At 48.4% G+C, this 14,463-nt stretch overlaps 1 protein-coding gene and 1 pseudogene across 6 annotated transcripts in view; one reads left to right on the top strand and one right to left on the bottom strand.

The window, feature by feature from the left end:
* SEMA4D (semaphorin 4D) overlaps positions 1 to 14,463 on the bottom strand; it is a 135,029-nt gene that overhangs the window by 105,549 nt on the left and 15,017 nt on the right. The gene's annotated exons all lie outside the window — the stretch shown is intronic.
* LOC100593757 lies at positions 5,329 to 5,816 on the top strand (annotated as a pseudogene).

Raw genomic sequence — 14,463 nt, 5'->3', positions numbered from 1 at the left:
CACTCCTGTCCCAGCTTGTGTATCATGCCTGCCTCCTTCCTGGTGGCCACACAAGGACATGGGTACACGGCCCTTGCCCTGGTATGAGCACGTGCCCACCCTTCTCCGCATGTCCTCACGTCCCCAGCTTCCTGGCTCCTCACACGGCAGAACCTGGATGACCTTGTGAAAACACACACATCTGTTGCTCCCTCCAAGGTCCCTATACCACAGCATCCTTTGAGCTTACAGCCATCCGGTTCCTACAATTCAGCCCCAAAGGAAACTAGGGCCATCAGTTACATAAGGACATACATGGTGGAGGAGTTGATTTCATTCTCCTCCTTTGAGTTACCTGAACTTTTTACAGTAAATGTGTTATTTGTTTAATACGGGGGGTGGGGGTGGGGGAGGGGGAACCACACCTGGGAGCGCATGTTTTTTTGTTTTTTTTTTTGAGACAGGATCTCACTGTGTTGCCCAGGTTGGAGTGCAGTGGCACGATCTCAGCTTACTGCAACCTCTGCCTCCCAGGTTCAAGAGATTCTCTTGCCTCAGCCTCCTGAGTAGCTGGGATTACAGGTGTGCACCATCACGCCCAGCTAATTTTTGTATTTTTAGTAGACACAGGATGTCACCATGTTGGTCAGGCTGGTCTCAAACTCCTGACCTTGTGATCTGCCCGCCTCGGCCTCCCAAAGTGCTGGGATTACAAGCGTGAGCCACTGCACCTGGCCTCATGATTCTTATAAATTGCTGCAAGGATATGCCCACAGCAGAAGCAGGGAGAGCTGGCAGTGGCACATCCCACAGCCTCAGGCTTGGAAAGCAGCCCTCCCAGCCCCAAGGGCTCTCCCAGGACTGGAGGTGCTTAGCCAGCCATTTATGCCTACATTACACATCCCTGCAGCAGAAAGAGAGCCAGCCTGTCCAAAGAGAATCATTTGCGAGAAGACACCGAGAGACTAGGGTAGTCGTGGTGTCAGGCCTGCTCATCCAAACGACTTTGATCACTGAGAAAACTCAGCGCCGTAGGATGGCTCCAGGGGTTGCACAGAACCCCACTCCACTCCACCTGCAACAGGTATTTCCAAACCCTCTGCATTTACAGAAACCTATTTTCTTTTTACTGCTCATAAATCACTCTATTTTAAACCCCAGCATGACATAGATTTTTTAATTAAGTGAAGCAAAATTAATCTCACTTGAAGAATCACTATAAAACTGTGACCGTTTCCCTCACATAGGAAGATGCTACAATATCAGGGTCAGGAACTGAATTCCCCAAAGTCCATCAATGAAAAAATGTCTACTTTATGACCTAAGATGAAAGCTGACAACAGAGCGTTCAGAAGGACACACCGTCAACCATCTTCAGTCCCTGACCCGCCAAATGAAAAGTGACGGCAAAGGAATCTCTGCTTAAACATCACACTAAAACATACCACTCCATTTGGCCTTATTTTTCTTGGGTTTTTCAAACAGGCTAATTTGTGGCCTTTATTGGAAATAAACAAAAACATAAATAAATCAGTACCTATTAACACGCCACTCAGAATAATCACCTCAAATACCCTGGAAAAGTGGTGAAAATCTCATCCCCCCTCTAAGTAGTGGCTGCGGGTTTCTTCTCTGGTATAAGGCTGCCCAGATTCTCCTGGCGTGTAATGCTTGTGTAATGCTTGGGGGCAGCGATCTGAAACTTCTAGAGACACTGAAGTCCTGCAGGTCACTGGGGTAACTCCTATTAACTTACCACTCAGGCACCAAAGGCTACCCCAGGGCTTAAGAGCCTTAATGTCCCTCCCAAGGCACCTCATTTGGTGCTCCCCAAGGGGTACGATGTAACCAAAGGGAATCCAGCCCCATAAGAATCTGGTAATACCTAGGACTACAGACTACAGTCCTGATTAGACTGGTTCCACACAGAGGCTGCATTTAAAACACTAGCTCTGAGGTCCTCATATGTTAATACATTCCCAATTCCCAATATCAGGGAAGAAGGAAATGTTATCACTACAGACCCCACAGACATTAAAAAGGAACACTGCAAACAACTCCGTGCACAAAGAGTCAACAACTTAGAGGAAATGATCAAATTTCTCAATAACAACCAACCACCAAAATTCACACAAGATCAAATAGATACCTGAGCAATACTGTGAACAGGAAAGAAATAGAATATGTAGTTAAATACCTTCTGAAAAAGACATCTGAAAAGGCTCAGAGATAGTTTTACTGGCAAATTCTACCAAACATGTAAGGAACCTAACAACAATTACATACACTCTCTTCCAGAAAATAGAGGAGGAAAAAACATTTCCCAACTTAAATGAGGCCAGCACTACCCTGATAGCAAATCCAGAAAAAGACAGTACAAGAAGACTATAGGACAATACCCTTCATGAACACAGATGCAAAAATCCTCAACCAAATATTAGCAAACTGAATCCAGTAATATGTAAAAATAATGCACCACAGCCCAAGGGAGTTGATTCCAAAACACAAGATTGACTCAGTGTTCAAAAATCAATAAATGCAAGCCACCTACTCACAGAAGAAAAAGCACACAGGCGTATCAATTTATATAGAAAATGCATTTAAAAAATTCAACATCCATTCATGATAAAAGCTTTCAGCAAACTAAACCTAGAAGGGAACTCTCTCAGCCTGACAAAGGGCATCTATGGAAAACTCACAGCTAACATCATACTTCATGGTGACAGACAGATGCCTTCATCGAAAGTCGGAAGCAAGGCAAGGATGTGCTCTCACTACTTCTCAACATTGCACCAGAAGTCTTGGCTAAAGAAACAGGGCAAGAAAAAGAAAGGAAAGGCACACAAATTGAAAAGAATGAAATAAAATGGGCTATTCACAGACAGAATGACTGCCTATGTAGAAAATTCCAAGGATTTCTTTTTGTACAAAAAAGCTCTTAGAACTAATAAGTGAGGTTAAGCAAAGTCAGAGAGTCCAAGATCAACAACATAAAAGTGATCATATTTCTACGGATTCTATCAACATTTGGGAAATTGATAAAGTGAACTGCATCAAAATTAAAATGTTTGGCGCTGTGAAAGATGCTGTTAAAAGAATTAAAAGGCAAGCTAAAGATTGAGAGAAAATATTTGCAAATCACATATCTGACAAATAACTTGTATTTAGAATATATAAAGAAGTCTCAAAACTCAGTATCAAGAAAATAAACAACTCAATTAAAATATGAGCAACACTTCAACAGATACTTCACCAAAGAGGATACACAGATGGCAAATTAGCACATGAAAAGATGTTTTACATCATTAGCCACTAGGAAATGCAATTAAAACCACAATGAGCACATTATATACACATTAGAATGGCTTAAGAAAAAAACTTAACAATACCAGGTGCTGGTAAGGGTACACAGTGACGTGGCTAGTGAGACTGCAATATGGTACTGCCACACTAGAAAAGATTTGGGCAGTTTCTTATAAGGATAAACACACACGGACCACATGACCCAGCAATCCCACTTCTGGACATTTATCAAAAGGAAATGAAACCGCATGTTCATAGAAAAGCTCATACGCAAATGTTTACAGCAGCTCTGTTCAAACAAACAATGGACTTACTGAGGGACAAAAAAAACCAAACTATTGATACCTGCAACAGCTGGAATGAGCCTCAACGGCACTGTGGTGAGTGAAAGAAGCCAATCTCAAAAGGCTATGTACTGCGTGGTTCCATTATATGACATTCTTGAAAAGGTATACTATAGGAACAAAGAGTAGCTCAGCAGTTATAAGTGATTGGGAGGGGGGTGAATATAAAGGGATGGTACAGGGAGTTTTCTTGGAGGATAGAATTTCTCTGTATTCTAATTGTGCTGGTGGTTACACCATCTGCACATGTCTTAAAACTCACAGAAATGCACACTGAGATAATCATTCTTACTATGTATTAATTTTAAAAGGAAAAGGAAAAAAAATAAAATGACTGCACCAATTTGATTGAAATGTCTTTTAAAATACCTTTATTTTTAGCCAGACACAAAAGGACAAATACTGCGTGATTCCACTTACAGGAGGTCCCTAGAGTAGTCAGTCACAGCAACAGAAAGGGGAATCAGGGCTAGGGAGTTATTATTTAATGGGTACAGAGTTTCCGTTTGGGATGATGAAAAACCTCAGGAGATGGAGGGTGGTGATGGCTGCCCAACAATATGGATGTACTTAATGCCACTAAACTATACCCTTAAACATGGTTAAAATGATCAATTTTATGTTTATTTTATCACAATTTTAAAAACTCATGTTCTTCTACAAGAATAGATTTAGAAAGTTGTATTTGTATAAAAATAAAACAATAAAAGAAGTTCGAAAAGCAAAAAGCTAAAGTCTTTCCCCACCACACTCTCCAGATAACATCACTGTCAACAGCTTGCTGTGCTTCAAGTCAGATGTTCACAATCTTTATCATACACACTGGCTCAGATGCATGCCAGCTCAGGTGCACGCCAGCTCAGCTGAATACAGGCTGAGGCGCATGCCAGCTCAGGTGCACACCAACTCAGGTGCATATAGGCTGAGGTGCACACCAGATAGGGTGCACGCTGGCTCAGGTGCATACAGGCTGAGGTGCATGCCAGCTCAGGTGCACGCCAGCTCAGCTGCATACAGGCTGAGGTGCACGCCAGCTCAGCTGCATACAGGCTGAGGTGCATGCCAGCTCGGGTGCACGCCAGCTCGGCTGCATACAGGCTGAGGTGCATGCCAGCTCATCCGCATACAGGCTGAGGTGCATGCCAGCTCATCTGCATACAGGCTGAGGTGCACGCCAGCTCAGGTGCACACCAACTCAGGTGCATATAGGCTGAGGTGCACGCCAGCTAGGGTGCATGCTGGCTCAGGTGCATACAGGCTGAGGTGCATGCCAGCTCAGGTGCACGCCAGCTCAGGTGCACGCCCGCTCGGCTGCATACAGGCTGAGGTGCATGCTAGCTCAGCAGCATACAGGCTGAGGTGCATGCCAGCTCAGGTGCACACCAACTCAGGTGCATATAGGCTGAGGTGCACGCCAGCTAGGGTGCATGCTGGCTCAGGTGCATACAGGCTGAGGTGCATGCCAGCTCAGCTGCATACAGGCTGAGGTGCACGCCAGCTCAGGTGCATGGCCGCTTAGGTGCACACAGAAATAGGGGCTTCTAATTCTGTGATTAAATGTGAAACCGAGGTCCTGGGTCAATTTGTACAATCCTTTTGACTTTAAAAGAGTCATGCTCTTTGCTTCCCACAAGAGGCAACTGAAAAGTAAGTGAAACACATCCCAAGGGTGAAGTCACTGGTAGGAGGTAAAGAACACAAGATGGCAGCCACCAAGGGCTTTGCAATTTCTGACTGTTGTAAGAACTCGATGAAGGCCAGAAAGGAGGGGGATATGGCAAAGTTAGCTGGGATTGAGAAGATGATGGAGACAAGACACTTACAAGATGGACAGGAATGATCACTGGGCGTCCAAGAACAATTTATGAAAGCCAAATACACAGCCTTAAAATAGAATGTGGACCTAAACACCGAGAAGCACCCCCTTTTGTAAGATTTATAACAAAAATTAATTTGAGTGGAGTCAACAGTCCTAATGGCATGGTGGACCCAAGAGCCGAATCACCAATAGCAAAATGGCAGAATTCATACAGCATTCAAAGATGTCCTGCAAGAGCTTTGGGCCTAATGATGTCGGTGCTTAATGATGTCCATGGAATATATGAAACTTCCTCAGCTGCGTGAAGGCCAATGTTACAACAGTTAATCAAAAGGAAAAACCCCAGGCCCTTCCCCTTTCCCCCCATTCAACTTAAGTAGTCTTCATTTCCCACAGTAGTAAATTTTCTAGATACATCTTGTAGACCTCAAAGTACTGGAGAGGGCCGGGCATGGTGGCTCACATCTGTAATCCCAGCATTTTGAGAGGCTGAGGTGAGAGGAGTGCTTGAGCCCAGGGGTTTGAGACCAGCCTGGGCAACATAGTGAGACCCCATCTCTATAAAAAATTTTAAAAAATTAGCCAGGCATGGTGGCACACGCCTGTGGTCCCAGCTACTCAGGAGGCTGAGGTGGGAGGATCGCTTGAGCCCAGGAGGTTGAAGTTGCAGTAAGCCGACACTGCACTCTGGCCTGGGCAACAGAGCAAGACTGTGTCTCAACAAATAAAGTACTGGAAAGGAAGCACTCATTCAACTTATCTTAAGATACTGTAAGATATCTGCCACTTTTCCTAAGATATTGTAAATGATACTACATTTTGAAATATATAAGTTGTGCTATAACAACAACAACAACAACAAAACATCCTAGGCCTGAGCAAGCAGTGCTCCATTCGGAGCTGACCTGAACCTTAAAAAGATGCAAAGGCCGGGCACAGCGGCTCACGCCTGTAATCCCAGCACTTTAGGAGGCCAAGGCAGGAGGACTGCTTCAGCCACAGAGTTTGAGACCATCCTAAGCAACACAGCAAGACTTCATCTAGATGTCTAGATGAGGTTTTAGTAGACTAAAAATTTAAAAACTAGCCAGGCATGGTGGTGCACACCTGTGGTCCCAGCTACTCAGGAGGCTGACATGGGAGGACTGAAGTTCAAGGTTGCAGGGAGTCAGTCTGGGTGACAGAAAGAGACCCTGTCTCAAAAACAAACGGCCAGGCACGGTGCCTCACGCCTGTAATCCCAGTACACTGGGAGGCCAAGGCAGGTGGATCATCTGAGGTCAGGAGTTGGAGACCAGCCTGCCCAACATGGTGAAACCCCGTCTCTACTAAAAATACGAAAATTAGCCGGGCATGGTGGCACATGACTGTAATCCCAGCTACTTGGGAGGCTGAGGCAGGAGAATCGCTTGAACCTTGGAAGCAGAGGTTGCAGTGAGCCGAGATTGCGCCACTGCACTCCAGCCTGGACAATGCACTCCATCTCAAAAAACAAAACAAAACAAACAAAAAAAAAAAACAAAAAGAAAGAAGCGAAGGCAGACAGAGGGCTAGAGAGACCCCAGGCTGATCAATCAGTGACAGAAATTTGAGTCCCCTTTCTCAGGTCCTCCCAGGCATCCCCCAGAGAAGTAGGGCAGAGAGGAGGGTACCATGCCCACAGCAGCACTCTGGGTCCCCCAAGGGCTGCCTTCACGGTCCCCATCCCAGCCCAAAGGAGTTCCAGCCACTCTGCTGATGCATGGCACCAAGTTCCAGGCTCAAGTCCTCCCACCTTCCCCTTTGGTTGCCAAGAAACCTCCCTCCAAAGATGTCCAAATCCAAACTGCTGCTTCTAGACACCTGGCACCAATAAACCCCGAAGATAAACACAGCCTGACTCATTTACCCAGCCCTGTGCATCGCAAGCATTTTAGCCATAATTAACCTTCGCTTAAACCCTGTGTTTGTGCTTGAGTTTAGAAATCACCAGCATTCGAATCCAAATAAGAACATCACAAAGATTACAGTGGACAAATAAAACATAAACAGATCCAAATGCCTCCATGTTCTTAATTACTAGCTATGTTCCTTTGTATACACAGATGAAAGCAGCAACTAAATAGCCTGTGTAAACTGCGTTTACATGAGTTTCTCTCTCTATGACTAGAAGCACTAAAACTCACCTGCAGAACTCAACTGAGCTTCAGAACCCGTGGGTGATTTTTGTTTTTTCAGTGTGTACACTTCATTATCGTTTTCAAGCCCACCCTGGAAGAGGACAAGGGCTAAAACAAGAAATATTAAGCTACTCTCCCCCAAGCTACAGACACATGTAGCTTGACAGACACATGTCAGCTTCTGCCTGACACACATATGTCCCTCAGAGAAGAGAAAAAAGCCAGACGGATTCTTCCCACACCACCACATTCTGCCTGGCCAAGGCTTTCTGTAGAGAAAGGCCAAGCTCAGTTCAAGACCGGAGACTCTGCTCTCAAGTCTGTGACTGTCAGCTCCTGCAATAGGGGTCCCTGCTGCAGAGGCCCCTGGTGTCCCACCCTGAAAAGTTCCAGAAAGCACTTCTGAGAGCAGCGGCTCGGCTTTAGAACCTGAGGAGGGTGCCTGGGGCTACAGGGAGGGTTTCACAGCTGCCCTGCCGGCACCATGTGGTCACCAGACCCCTCTTCCTCCCCAGCTCCGGGCCCACCCCGGAGGAGGCTCTCCTGGGGAAAAGGGTCGAGGTGCAGGATAAGAAAGAACCTGCACAACCTGCAGCCGGAGGACAGACCAGCCACAACCTGGAGGCCATCCTGGGCTGCCAGGAATGAGCTAGCTTTGTGAGAACCAGTGTCACAGAGGCTGGGCAGGAAGCCCCAAGGGCCTGAAAGCAGGTGGGACTGAGACCCATGCCTCCACCCACCTGGGAGCCAGAAGGGGCCTGCTGGGTCCCCAGATCCTGGTGGTGTCGCCTCTCTGAGCCTCAGCCAGTGAGAAGCAGGGAAGGGGACACACGCTGACCACCAGTCCCAGGAAAAACACCCACTCCTGCCAGCCCAACCACACCAGGACCGGTCCGTGGGTCACAGCCTTGGCATGGGCTCAGCTCCCCACTCCCACCACATGGCCAGTGACCTGAGTCCCTCCTACCTCTGTGACCAGCTCCACTCCCTCACTTGTTCACCCATTAATCATTCATTCACTCCAACATTGCACCTGATGGAAAAGGAAGAGAAGAGCCACCTTTACCAGTCCTGGAGCTGGCACCCCTCTGCGTTCCCCTACTGATCCATCAGGCAGCTCCCATCCAGTCCAGACCAAGCCTGCTCTGGACCACCAGGCTGTGTTTCTCCTGCCTCACTGTGACTGTTTACAGCAGAATTCACAGGATGGCACACAGGTCTGATAAGAGCACGCCAGGCACACTGGAGGCCAATGTCAGCAGGCTCACAGAGAGTGCGAAACAATGATATGACCATGGCTTGCACAAATATTTTTTTTCCCAGAAAAAGAAAATATCATGGAGGCAGAGCTCCCAGGCTTTCTGCTAACAAATGCCTCCAGCATGTCCAAGCCATGTCACATTTTGAAGGAAAATGAAGCAGTTTTTGGAAGGACAACAGGAATGGTCCCCAGAGGCACCTAAGGTATTACTGATGCTTAAATATGGGGCCAGTGGTGACCGGAATTAAGCAATCGTCCTAAGAAGCAGAAGGTCGGCTGAGGTGTGAGTGCAGCTTGCACAAGGCCCCAGACCTTGCTCCTGGTGCCATTAGAACGTGAGAAGTGCCAACCTTCGGCCACCTCATGCTGGCCTGATGATCTCTGGGCAAGAATAACAAGCCCTGCCTGCTGTGGGGCAGGCTTCTGGGAGCAGGGCAACACCTTCATACAATACACCTTGAGCAAGCTCACACACCTTACCTAGGGCCCGCACTGGTTTATAAAACACAGCATGCCACAGGGCCCGTGCACTGGGGAGCACTGACCAGTGTGATGGCTGATGTCACGTGTCAACTTGGCTGGGCCACAGTACCCAGATATCTGGCCGATCATTATTCTTGATACTTCTGTGGAGGTATTACTTTTTTTTAATGAGATCAGCATTTAAAGCAGAGGCTTTGAGTAAAGCAAATGACCTTCTGTAATGAGGGTGGGCCTCATCCAATCAGCTGAAGGCATGAATAGCACAGGCTGACCTCCCCCAAGGAGAAGAGCAGAAAGTTCTGCCTCCAGACAGCCTTCCATTGAGCTGCAATTCTTCTCTGGGTCTCCAGCCTGCTGTATATTTTAGACACGTGGCATCTCCACAGTCAGGTGAGCCAATTCCTTGTAATGCCTACACACGCATACACACGCACATACCCATTAGTTTCATTTCTCTGGAGGACCCTGACCGACACAATCAATCAGGGACATGGCAAAGGTATCACGCCAGGCTCTAGAGATGCCCCCAATCCCCACTTCAGAGCAGAACCTGACTGCGGAAGGAAGCCCCCATGACCACATGGCACCAACAAAAAGTCATGCCTGTGAAGGATCTAGGCACATACACAGTATCTGGCTGACTTGTCCAGGGATAGGAGAGCCGACATATCTGACCCCAGAGAAACACACCACACCACTGTACTACCATGTCAAATTCTCCCCAGGCCATTTCACTTTAGACAAGCTGGAGGCATGGAGGAGAGTGGGGTGAGTTTTATCTTTTGGCTAAAAATACAACTAAGACTTCCATAAAATAAGTTCAGTAAGCATCCTAATGAGAAGAGACTCCTAAATCCAAGAAACTCTCCCAGAATGCAGACTTCCAGCATGCTGTGCACTACCATTCTGGAACCTATGAGCACACATGTGCAGGCAGGCACTCACACACACATGCATACACGCACAAGGTACATGTACGTACACACACAAATGCCCACACACATTCACATACACACATGTATGCACCCCCCACACACACACAGCCTACTACAAACACTGCCAATTTCTTTTTCTGGGCTCCACCATTCACAGGGGCCATCACATGTCCTGCTAATCAATGCCTTGACAAGAGTAATGTACACCGAGGAATACAGTCAAGGGTGTGGCAGACGGGAGAGACTTCCACTGAAGGCCCCAGTGACACACGGCACACACAAGGGCACACATGGCTTCATAGCACACTGCAGAACATACATATCTATGACACAGTGGTGAGCGAATAAAGCAAGGTGCATACCTCTGTGTGGCATGACCGCGGCTTTGGGGAAACACCCCCTATATAGATGTGTGTGTACTTATGCATGCACGCATGTGTGTACATCTGAAAATCGCAGAGAAAAAACCTCAGAAAGGCAGGTTGTTAATGGCGTTTACCCAGCACAATGAAAGCTTTCACTCTTCGCTTTCTGTCTTCGTTTTCTAAGCAATAAAAATGCCATTAAAATAATGGAAAAGTTAGTCAGCACATCTTACTTCCTGTTCACACAAAATATCCAACAAGTATTCTTGTAGAAACACTCCTTAAAAGCAAAGGCCCCACAGACAGAGAGAAAAACTCGCATAAAAAAGATAGAAGGCACCTTTCCTGTTTCCCCTCTGAGTCAACATGAAGTTATTTTACAAAGCAGAGAGTTTCCACTGTACTCTTATTTCTACAGCTTCCCACAGAGGCAAAAGGCAGCCGTGGTTTCCATTTTCCTGCTGATAAAGCCCTCCTGAAATATATCCTGGAGAAGGTGAAAGCCTGCCAGCCCCGTCTCCGCCCACCAGGGCCACCAGCCCAGCCAGCACAGTATTTCAATTGCCTTCTTGTGTGCTGTAACAGGTTGAAGAGATGCGATCTTGTTTGCAAAAAGGGTCTTTCTAGACGTAAGTAAGAATCTCGGGATGAGATCTCCCTGGGTTATCCGAGTGGGCCCTAAATCCATGGACAAGTGTCCTTATAGATACACTCAGAGGGAAAGAAAGACACAGATGCCATGTGATGTTGGAGCAGAAACTGGAGCAATGTGTCACAAGCCAAGGGACACTGGGGCCACACAAGAAGGAAGAGGCAGGACGGAGGTCCCCCTAGAGCCTCAGGGGAGCGTGGCCCTGCTGACACCTTGATTTTTACTTCTGACCCCCAGAACTGGGAGAATAAATTTCTGTTGTTGGCAACCACCCAGTGTGTGGTACTTTTTATGGCAGCTACAAGACATTCATCCCTGTGTCCCCTGTGCACCTATGAAAAGGGATTGTTTCCTTCATGGTTCATTTACAGAGAAAGCAAGAAAGCCCCCAATACACGGACTGAAAATGTGTGGGATGAGATGAAATGAATCATCCTCACTGCACCCTTGTTAGGGGTCTTCCTCTTGTTCACACTCCACTCTCTCACCCAAAACCTGAGTCCTAGGCCCCCTCATCCCCCATCCCACCCCAAGGCCCTTCCTTCCCCCTCCTTGGGACGCCACCGCTTTTGTTCCTGTCACTGCTGCTGTGTTGCATGTTACCCTGAACTCAGCAGCCTGCAACATGTTACTACACTCCCAATTCTGTAGGTGAGGAGCCTCAGCGGGCCCCAGCCACAGTCAGCTCATCTCTGCTCCAATGTCCAAGGACACCAAAGCTGACACACCTAATAACCAAGGGCTACAGTCCTTGGAAGGCCTGTCCCCTCACTTATTAGGGCCCTGAGTGGAGGGGACTGAATACCAGGGCTGCCCACTGGAGCTCCCATGGCTGCCCATGGAGCTTGGGCTTCCTCACAGCATGGCTGCCAAAGGGCCAACTCCTTCCTTGGCATCACAGGGCTCCCAGAGCCAGCATTCTGGTGAACAATGGGGAAGCCACAATGGGGGTCACTCAGCCTCACATCCACCACATTCCACCAATCATGGCAGTTAGGAGGTAACCCAGATCCACAGCAAGGGGACAGACACCCTGCATCTCAGTGACAGCAATGGAGAGATTTGCCACCACGTTTTAAAAACAACTACAGCTTTTCGCCCAGCTCAGCCACCAGCTGTTTCCGATTTGCTCTGAGTTCTAACTCAGTGTTTGTGACTTCAACACCTCAGCCCCATCATCGTTGGACAGCCTCACCCTCAATATCCCCTCAAAGCCCCTGTATCCCCTATCAGTACATCCACACATCCTTCTCCTGCTAAAAGTAACACGTCTTGTCCATTATCCTCCAACCCCCAACCTCTCACTGCCATCCCAGAACCTGGGACACACTAGGCAGGCACTGCATGCTCTCCGAGGGGTAGATGGCAGCAGATTGAGTGGACCCTGTGCAGCCAGAGACAGAAACTGTGAAGCTGAGAAACACCATGTTAGGAATGACAGGGATGTGCCCATCTGGCCTGGGTGAGCAGGTGGCGGTGGGGCAGGATGCACATAGGGTGTAGCTGGAGAGACCCCCGAGGGTCCAGCGAGGGAGGCGGGGCCCATCAGCAAGCAGCAGGAGCTGGTTCAGGGGCCCCTTCTCAGAGGAGAAGGTTCACAGCAGGGCTGGAAACAGGGTGCTACGTGGGAGGTCTGAGACAAAATTAAACCACAGGTGCCACCACGGAGACAAGACCTGCCCCAGGAAGTGGAGCCCTAAGAACTGGAGGGCCCCTGGTGTCCTGAAAGGAGAATAAAAGGCTAAAACACAGCCCGTGTGCAAGGACGTTCAAAATCTCATTCCTAACAGCCTCAAACTGGAAGCCGAGTGGGCAGCACACACCCGTGGCGGATATAAATGTGCCTAAATTGTGACAGACACATACACCGGAATATGAGGTGACAAGGCAAGAGAAGAAGACCCTGGGTGAGCTCAAGCCAAATGTCACAGACGGACGCTGAGTGACACGCACGAGGATGTGCTGCAGAATCCAAGGCACACAGAGTCAAGCCAGCCAAGATTAACCTGTGCTGTGATCAGCTGGGGAGTGGCAAGCAGCGGGGCCCAAGGCCCTGTGCTCTGCTCCTCTTCCCGGGCATCGCAGGACTGGCTCCATTTGTGAAGATTCAAGGGCCGCACACTGAGGCTAGGTGTGCTTCACAGTAAATTTTGCAAATATCTCACTGCAGAAGGAAGGAGGAGATGGAAAAATGGAAACAGCAAACCCAGCGAGAGGGCTTCGCCACTGCTGCTTCCTGTCGATGACCTTCCCTTGACTCCAAGAGGGGAAAGGAGGCTGGGAGAGGGGTCACCGCCCAGACGTGGGCCATGGGGCCGACCTAGCTGCTCCAAGAAGAAGGCAGCAAAGCCAGCTGTGGACCAACCAGCTCACAGCAGTCAGAGCACTTGCAATGTCCACCACCCACTGGCTGGCTGTATCCTGCTGCCCTCCTGGGACACATCCACAGAGAATGTGCACCAGCAAGGCCAGCAAGCAGGCCACACCTGGATCACTCTGAGGACCATGAGGCCAGAGTCTCAGACCATGGAATCTGCTCTTCACGTCAGCTCTGATCAGACAGGCACTTGGAAGAGTCACAACACAAAGAACAGCACGCAAACACCAAACACTCGTTAGGGTTTACACAGGCATCAGCAACAGCTCCGATCCTCAGGGAAGCCTCCCAGCCATTCTTAGCCCCAGCAGCAGAAGGCCCCTCAAAGCTCAGGATAACTGCACTGTAGCAGATGTCTCCTGTGCAGCAGGAGGCACGCTCTGCCTCCTCCAGCAGCAAGGAGAGGGCCCCCAGCCCAGCAGTTTGGGGAGGGTGACACCAGCAGGAACGGACTCCCGGCCTGACACAATTCATGAATAAGGCTGTGCTTGGCAAAGTGTTTTCCTGTCTGTAGCAACTACAACGTAAGTGCTTGAAAAGGCTTCAGAGTAGTCCTGACACAAAATGTCTCAGTGGAAGTCTCTAGATGACACCATCACTTATTTAGAGAATGCCACTGTGGCCTGAGCATGGTCTCCTCGCTGAGAAAAGAGAAAGGGGAGAGAGCGTGTCTGCATTCTCAGGGCTCCTTCATTTCCACCGCCAGACGTCTGTGCTAAGCCATCTATCCTTTCTGCAGCTCTAAATGTGCTAATTATTAAATGACACTCTCTTCCAGTTGAAATA

Source organism: Nomascus leucogenys, chromosome 1a (assembly GCF_006542625.1).
Source record: "Nomascus leucogenys isolate Asia chromosome 1a, Asia_NLE_v1, whole genome shotgun sequence".
In the NCBI taxonomy this organism is placed as follows: Eukaryota; Metazoa; Chordata; class Mammalia; order Primates; family Hylobatidae; genus Nomascus; species Nomascus leucogenys.
The sequence above is the reverse complement of the archived record's forward strand: the minus strand, read 5'-3'. Positions and strand labels throughout refer to the sequence as shown.